The sequence below is a fragment of the Zingiber officinale genome, chromosome 5A (genome assembly GCF_018446385.1).
Source record: "Zingiber officinale cultivar Zhangliang chromosome 5A, Zo_v1.1, whole genome shotgun sequence".
Lineage (NCBI taxonomy): Eukaryota > Viridiplantae > Streptophyta > Magnoliopsida > Zingiberales > Zingiberaceae > Zingiber > Zingiber officinale.
Window position 1 is genome coordinate 52622161 of NC_055994.1, and position 8671 is coordinate 52630831.

Consider the following 8671-nt stretch of genomic DNA (forward strand, 5'->3'; position numbering starts at 1 on the left):
ACAAGAAGAAGAAGCTTCCTCCTTCCTTGACACCTAGAACACTTTTCTCTCTAAGGAAAACCACAAGCGAAAGGAAGTAAGTTTCCCTCACCTGTGGTACAATAGCTCTTGTTGTTCTATGAAGATTCGGTTACATAAAAATCTAAGAAAACATCATGAAGAATTCCAACCAAGATAAAACCAAAGGAAGGACCTAGGGAATGAAAAAAATCTAAATTTGATATGCGCGATATTTTTCTTGTAACATGTATTTTATGATAAGGATTTATCTCATGTCTCTATGTTAAAATGTTTGGTAGAACTTAGATTCATGAGTATTCGGCCATGGTAGAACTAAGGGCCTAGGAGAGCTTTAATTTAAAACTAAGCATGTCATGATCTCCCTAAGATAAGATATGAAACTATTATGATATGCCCATGATTGTATGTTAAGTTAAATTCTATTTCATGTCCATGAAGGTTTGGCCATGTTTAGTTTTTGAAGCCTAGGAGAATATAAAACAAGTCTAAGATGCTCATGACCTCCTTGATGAAATGTTATGAAACTAACTTAATGTTCTTATGTTTATTGTTGCATGGAAATTGAATTACATGCTCTATAACATTAGGCCACATCATGTTCAAGGGCTTAGGAAATTTAGAACCTAACCCAACTATGCTCATGTTATTCCTTGAAATGTTTGCTATGAAAGTTGTTTAAGGTTCTCATGCTTTTAGGACACTTGAACCCTAGTTTTAAGCCCTACAAGTTTCGGCCACTTCATGATTAAGGGCTTAGGAAACTTAGAACCTAACTCAACTATGCTCATGTTATTCCTTGAAAGATTTGCTATGAAAGTTCTTTAAGGTTCTCATGCTTTTAGGACACTTGAACCTTAGTTTTAAGTCCTATAACATTCGGCCACATCATGTTCAAGGGCTTAGGAAACTTAGAACCTAACTCAACTATGCTCATGTTATTCCTTGAAATATTTGCTATGAAAGTTGTTTAAGGTTCTCATGCTTTTAGGACACTTGAACCTTAGTTTTAAGTCCTATAACATTCGGCCACATCATGTTCAAGGGCTTAGGAAATTTAGAACCTAACTCAACTATGATCATGTTATTCCTTGAAATATTTGCTATGAAAGTTGTTGAAGGTTCTCATGCTTTTAGGACACTTGAACCCTAGTTTTAAGCCCTACAAGTTTCGGCCACTTCATGATTAAGGGCTTAGGAAACTTAAAACCTAACTCAACTATGCTCATGTTATTCCTTGAAATATTTTCTATGAAAGTTGTTTAAGGTTCTCATGCTTTTAGGACACTTGAACTTTAGTTTTAAGTCCTATAACTCTCGGCCACTTCATGTTTAAGGGCCTAGGAAACTTAGAACCTAACTCAACTATGCTCATGTTATTCCTTGATATGTTTGCTATGGAAGTTGTTTAGGATTCACAAGCTTGAATGATAGTTTTTAACCCAATGTACGCTTGACAAGTTTCGGCCATGATAAGTTGTAAGCTTAAGAATCCTAGAACTCTACCTAAACTTGCTCATGGTGTTTCTTATAGTATAAGAAATGATGCTTACTTAGGGTTCACATGTTGGTATGGAGTTTTTACCAAAAACCCAATCTATATGGTTCGGCCACTATAAGGCATTAGGGTTAGAAACCTAATTATGTTTTCCATGTATATTATATGTCATGATTATGAGATTTCTATGCTTCTATGTTTAATTATGCACACTTATGATCTATACATGATGGAAACCCTTATGCTATGGTGTGTTTTATTTATGATGAGTTATGTGCCAATTTATGCATGATATATGTGATGAGCTGTGTGCCCAATTTATGCATAAAATATATGATGTGTTGTGTGCCCAAAATTTTACATACCATTATGATGAGCTGTGTGCCCAAAATTCTACATGGTATGATATGATAAGAGATACGATATGCAAGAAATGATAAGAACCATGATAGGTAAGACATGTTATTTTACTTTATGTATGGCTTGTACCAAGGGTGAGCTCCATAAGCGCCCCGGGGTCGATGAACTAAGAAACGGGCCTCGTTAGGGATGGGATCCTAAGTGCCCCTAGGTCGATGGACTAAGAAACGGGCCTAGTATGTATGCCTTGTAGGGTTCAAGACTTGCTACCTTGGACCTACATAGGACGCGCGCATTTATGTATGTGGTACAAGCCGGGGCCCTAACCATGTTATGATTATGTTTAAGTATGTATGAAATAAGTTTTCAAAGGACATGTTGCATATATTATTGCATGAATCATGTTTTTAAAAGTCATTTTGCATAACACATTATGATTGTGTTACGATATACCATGATGCCTATGATTATGTTATGTTATGTTAGGATGAACCTTATGATTATGTTTTGATATGTTATGATCATGATCATGTTATGCTAGAATGCACTTTATGACTTTATAAGGATATGTCATGATACCATATGATTTTGTTATGATATGATGCTTCTATACATGATATGATGAGTTGTCTTTATGCTTTATGCATTGAAGCTTTATTTATGCTATACGGATTTTATGAGTAGGAAAGGATCTTACTGAGCCTTGAGTGCTCACAGCTTACTTTCCTTGTACCACAGATAAGGGCAAAGAATGGATGTACTAAGGGAGCAGCAGGAGGGGGCAAGGAGGACGTGTGTAGTAGTGACTTGGCTAAAGAGGAAAACCTGCTTTTAATTAATAAGAATTATGTTCATGTTGTTTCCTTTATAACTCTATGACACTTCATCATGCTCTTTAGTATTATGGTTTAAGTTATGTTAAGCATGTTATGTGACTCATATGATAGGTAGTTGATGATGATGTGTTAAGAATAAAAGAAAGGTTTAAAGAAAATATATATATGCTATAGATAAGACTTCCGCTGTTTTAAGAAGAAAGAATAAGTAACCCCCGTCAGCTTAAGCAGGAAGGGGTGGGGCGTTACAAATTGTGATTAATGTGAAGGGGGTTACACCTCTTGTAGTGGTCGGCCACTCAAATTGTGATATGAATGAAAATTCAATTGCATTCATGTGATCTCTTTTCCTCTAGCCATTCTCTTCTCCCTCTCCTCTTCTCTTGGCCGTGAGTTTCAAGGAAGAAACAAGGTGAGTGGTTTTGAGTTTAAAGAAGAAAGGTAGAGTGATTGTCACAAAGAAGAAGAAGAAGAGTGTTCTTGAGATTCATTCTTTTTCTCTTTTCTATCTTCTTTTCCCAATCTCATCCGAGAGCACCAAGAAGTGCTAGCACACATGTGGTGTTCTCTTCTCCATCCTTGTGTGTTAGAGAACACATCTTGTTCGTGTGGATACTTCTAGAGAGTTGTCTACATTGACAACTTCGCGACCGGCAAGCCGTTGACGAGCGGGAACGCGAAGGGCTTCGCTTCAAAGGTATAACCTTTTTCCCTTGTAGATCTAAGTGTAGATCTAGGTAAACTCGTACTCGTAGTTTTTCCGAAAATTTTTCTTTGCACGGATCCGTTGGCTAGGGAGTTTCGGGGTTTCCGCGACGCGAAAAAGCGGTTTTCGCGGCCCGAAAACCCCAACAGTGGTATCAGAGCCACGTGCGAAGGCGTGTACGAGTTTATTTTGGTTTTTATGAAAAATAAACATTCTGTGAATTTCTGTAATTTCATGATTTTTATAGTTTTAAAGGGTATTTTTCTCGTAGAAGCGAAGCACAAGTGTTTAGACACTTGTAGGCTTCAACTACCGAGAAGATTTTTCCGTTACGGCAATGTTTGAACCCAAAACCTTTTGGGACAGCGGGTTAAGGCGCTGTAGGATCGCTTAGGAGCAACTCGCGATGGTTAGATCACGGGTAGGGGTACTACCCCTAACCCCGCAAGGGGATTTGCTCCGCGATTGTGCCCGAAATCGCTAATCGGGATCGCCGGGAAAAATTTACTCATAAAAATTGTAAAAATTATGAAAAATTATAGAAAATTATGAAAAATATATAATTTAGAATTATATATTATTTTTGTGATAGTCATGGCCCAAAAAGACCCAATATGATTAGATTTGTGTTGTAATTTATAATACGGCCTGCGTGCCGTCATGTGTTTGTGTGTGCTGTATTTGATACGCGACCTGCGCGTCGTGCCTCCCTACTTATATTCTGGTTGTAAATTAGATTTAGACTCGAATGTAACTCGAGTTTCAAAATGTAATGTAAATTTTGAAGTGGTGGAAGGTCCACTCAAGACGGAGTTACGAGGAAGGCGCGAGCAACACAAGGTGGTCAAAAGGAAGGCGCTTGAGAAGTTGTTGACCTTAGGTTGACCATCCGATCTTCTCATTGGCTTGAGAAGATCGTAGTAGGGCCATGACATAATCACAAAATTATTTAATTAATTACTTTTGTGTGTATGTGATGCATGCTAGTTAATTAAGTAACTAATTAGTGCCTAACGATTAGATTAGATCTAAGTCGTGCACATGATGCACCCTTCGATTAGATTAGATCTATCGAGTATATGATACGCATCATCGTTTAGATTAGATCTAAATCGCGATAACTCGTAATGCCTACCATGCCGTGATACCTACCACTACCTCGATCGCATATTGTTGTTGAATCTGCCAAAACAGAGCAACGCATACTATCTTAGTATGGTACGGAGGGACAATCTTGGTCCCGCCTATCAACACATGGGTGAGTACAACTCAATTAGATTGAGTAACTAGTTAACTCAATTGGATCGAGTTCAACTATAGGCATTATCCAATGGTTGGAAGATAGGTCAAAATCACGTTTATATTAACTCTTGGGTGTATTAGCCAAAGCTAACTCGAGTTTTAATATAAATGCGGATTTTGATCCTATAAACAAGAGTTGCATAGAGATGTAATTGGTAATTAGTTACCTACCGATCATACTAAGTCTTGGGTGTATTAGCCAAAGCTAACTCAAGGGTTAGTATGATGCGGATCTTGTCCCACATGAATTATAGAATTCAGTGGGAGCATCATTTAGTTAAAGGTCCAATTAAATGATTAAAAGAATATGATATTTATTTTCTGCATTTTTCTGTTGTAGATAACCATGATGTCAAATACGAACACTTTCTCTCTGCGATCTGTTCTTGAGAAGGACAAGCTCAACGGAGCAAATTTCCTGGACTGGTACAGGAACTTGAGAATAGTTCTCACCCAAGAACGTAAACTGTACGTTCTGGAGCAGCCCATTCCGGAGGCTCCTCCTGCCACTGCCCCGCGAGCTGACCGAGATGCTTTCAAGAAGCATCAAGATGACGCATTAGATGTGTCTTGTCTAATGCTCGCGACCATGAACTCTGAGCTTCAGAAGCAACACGAGTTAATGGGCGCTTACGATATGGTTGAACATCTTCGTCAACTGTATCAAAGACAAGCGAGGCATGAGAGATTTGAGATCTCAAGGGCACTTTTTCAGTGCAAGATATCAGACGGGGCTCGCATAGGCCTATATGTACTCAAAATGATTGGGTACATAGAGAACCTACAAAGGTTGGGGTTCCCACTTGGCCAAGAGCTGGCCACTGAACTGATCTTGTAATCCTTGCCGGATAGCTATAGTCAGTTCGTTCTAAACTACAACATGAATGAGATTGACAAGCCACTGCCTGAGCTGCTTAGTATGTTGAGAACTGCTGAGCTGAACCTTAAGAAGGCTGAGCCCAACACTGTTCTGATGGTTCAGAAACATAAGGGCAAGGGCAACCACAAAGGCAAGGGAAAGTCCCAAGCCAAGGGCAAAGGCAAGGCACTGAAGCCAAAAGGAGGGGTCGCCAAGGATGCTATCTGCTTCCACTGCGGTCAGACCGGGCACTGGAAGAGGAACTGCAAGGTATACTTGGAGGATCTTAAGAAGAAGCGAAGTGAGTCTTCCACTTCAGGTATATATGTTATAGAAGTCAATTTATCTATTTCTACATCATGGGTATTAAATACTGGATGTGCTTCTCACATTTGTACTGATGTGCAGGCGCTGAGAAATAGCAGGGCATTGACAAAGGGCGAGGTGGACCTACGAGTAGGCAATGGAGCACGGGTTGCAGCTGTTGCTGTAGGGACTTACTTTCTATCTCTGCCCTCTGGCTTGTACTAGAGTTAGTCGATTGTTGTTATGTGCCTGCATTAACTAAGAACATTATATCAGTTTCTTGTTTGGACAAGAAAGGTTTCTCGTTTACAATAAAGAACAAATGTTGTTCCGTCTATTTAAACGATATGTTCTATTGTAGTGCACCTCTGATAAACGGACTCTATATTCTAGATCTTGAAAGCCCTATATATAACATAAATACCAAGAGGTTCAAGTCAAATGACCTGAACCAAACCTATCTCTGGCATTGTCGCTTAGGTCATATAAATGACAAGCGCTTATCCCAGCTCCATAAGGATGGTTTGCTCGACTCATTTGATTTTGAATCTTATGAGACGTGTGAGTCATGCCTACTAGGCAAGATGACCAAGACTCCCTTTAGTGGGTACAGCGAAAGAGCGACTGATTTGTTAGGACTCATACATAGTGATGTATGTGGCCCTTTCAATGTCGCTACTAGAGGCGGTTATAGGTACTTCATAACATTTACTAATAACTTCAGTAGATATGGTTATGTGTACTTGATGACACATAAGTCTGAATCCTTTGAAAAGTTTAAAGAATACAAGAATGAAGTACAGAACTAGCTTGGCAAGAGTATTAAGATACTTCGATCAGATCGAGGTGGGGAATACCTTAGCCATGAGTTTCATGACTACCTAGCTGAGTGTGGGATTCTATCCCAACTCACTCCTCCTGGAACACCACAGTAGAATGGTGTATCTGAAAGGAGGAATTGTACCCTATTAGATATGGTACGATCTATGATGAGTCACACAGATCTTCCGACATACCTTGGGGGCTATGCTCTAGACACGGCAGCTTTTATACTCAACTGAGTTCCATCCAAGGCCGTGATAAAGACACCATATAGGATATGGACTGGGAGAGATGCCCAGGTGTCTTTCATGAGGATATGGGGTTGTGAGGCTTACGTTTGACGTCAAGTCTCAGATAAGTTAGGACCCAAATCCGATAAGTGCTACTTTATTGGATATCCCAAGGAAACTAAGGGATATTACTTCTACATTCCCAGTCAGCACAAGGTAGTTGTGGCAAAGACTGGGGTCTTTCTAGAAAGGGACTTTGTTTCTAGAAAGACTAGTGGGAGCACGTTCGATCTTGAAGAAGTTCAAGAGGCGAACAATAGCACTGATGCCTCGATGGAAGTTGAACTGGAACAACAAAGTGTTGTGGATGATGTTATTCTACAAAGTCATTGGGAAGGATATCCCTATGCTTCAGTCTGTCAAGACCTGGCTAGGGAGTTGCTTCTCAATGAAGGACTTAGGTGAGGCATCCCGCATTCTAGGGATACAGGTCTATAGAGATAGATCTAAGAGATTGCTTGGCCTAAGTCAGAGTACATATATTGACAAGGTACTCCTTCGGTTTACCATGCAGAACTCCAAGAAGGGATTTCTGCCGATGTCACATGGCGTGAGTCTTTCAAAGACTCAAGGTCCCTCTTATAGAGAGGAGAGAGACCGCATTGATTAGATCCCTTATGCCTCAGCCATATGATCTATCATGTACGCCATGCTATGTACTCGACCTGATGTCTCGTATGCTTTGAGCATGACGAGCAGATACCAGTCAGATCCAGGTGAAAGTCACTAGATAGCGGTCAAGAATATTCTTAAGTACTTAAGAAGGACTAAAGAATATTTCTTCATATATGGAGGCAATGATGAGCTAGCTGTAAAGGGTTACAGTGATGCTAGCTTCCAGATCGACCAGGATGATTATCGATCGCAGTCAAGGTTCGTATTTTGCATTAATGGTGGTGCTGTGAGCTGGAAGAGTTCGAAGCAGGACACAGTAGCTGATTCTACAACAGAGGTCGAGTACATTGCTGCATTAGAGGCAGCAAAGGAGGCAGTTTGGATCCGCAAGTTCATCACTGAACTTGGGGTGGTTCCTAGCATTGCTGACCCCATTGAGCTCTATTGTGACAACAATGGATCTATAGCACAAGCGAACGAACATCGCTCACACCAGCGGACCAAACACATACTACGGCGCTTCCATCTCATTCGAGAGATTATCGAGAGACTAGATGTGAAGATTTGCAGAGTACCCACAGAGGCTAACATCGCAGATCCCTTGACCAAGGCTTTGGCACAGAGGAAGCATGATGGTCACACTAGGTCATTGGGGCTTAGAGCCTACACTGATTGGCACTAATGCTAGTGGGAGATTGTTAGCTAGAGCCCTAGAGCCAATTATTTGATGATTGTATTATGGACTTGTTGTATCATATTCTATATAAATAAAGGCATTTGGTTTTTGGTTATTATACTTACTTGTATTGGAACCAAATAAACTAAGTATAATAACGTCCTTGAGTAGAAGGTTCTAACCTATATCAATCGATTGGTTGAATCGATATTGAGATGATTTAGGGAACACTGCTCTTAATCATTCCTAGTCGAGTATTAACATTCAGGGACAATGTTAATGCAATAAGACTAGCATGTAGGTCAACTCGATGACTTGATCTCACAAGTCATGGATATAGAGATATCAAGTTGACACATGGGTATGCATTAGAGAATGTATAT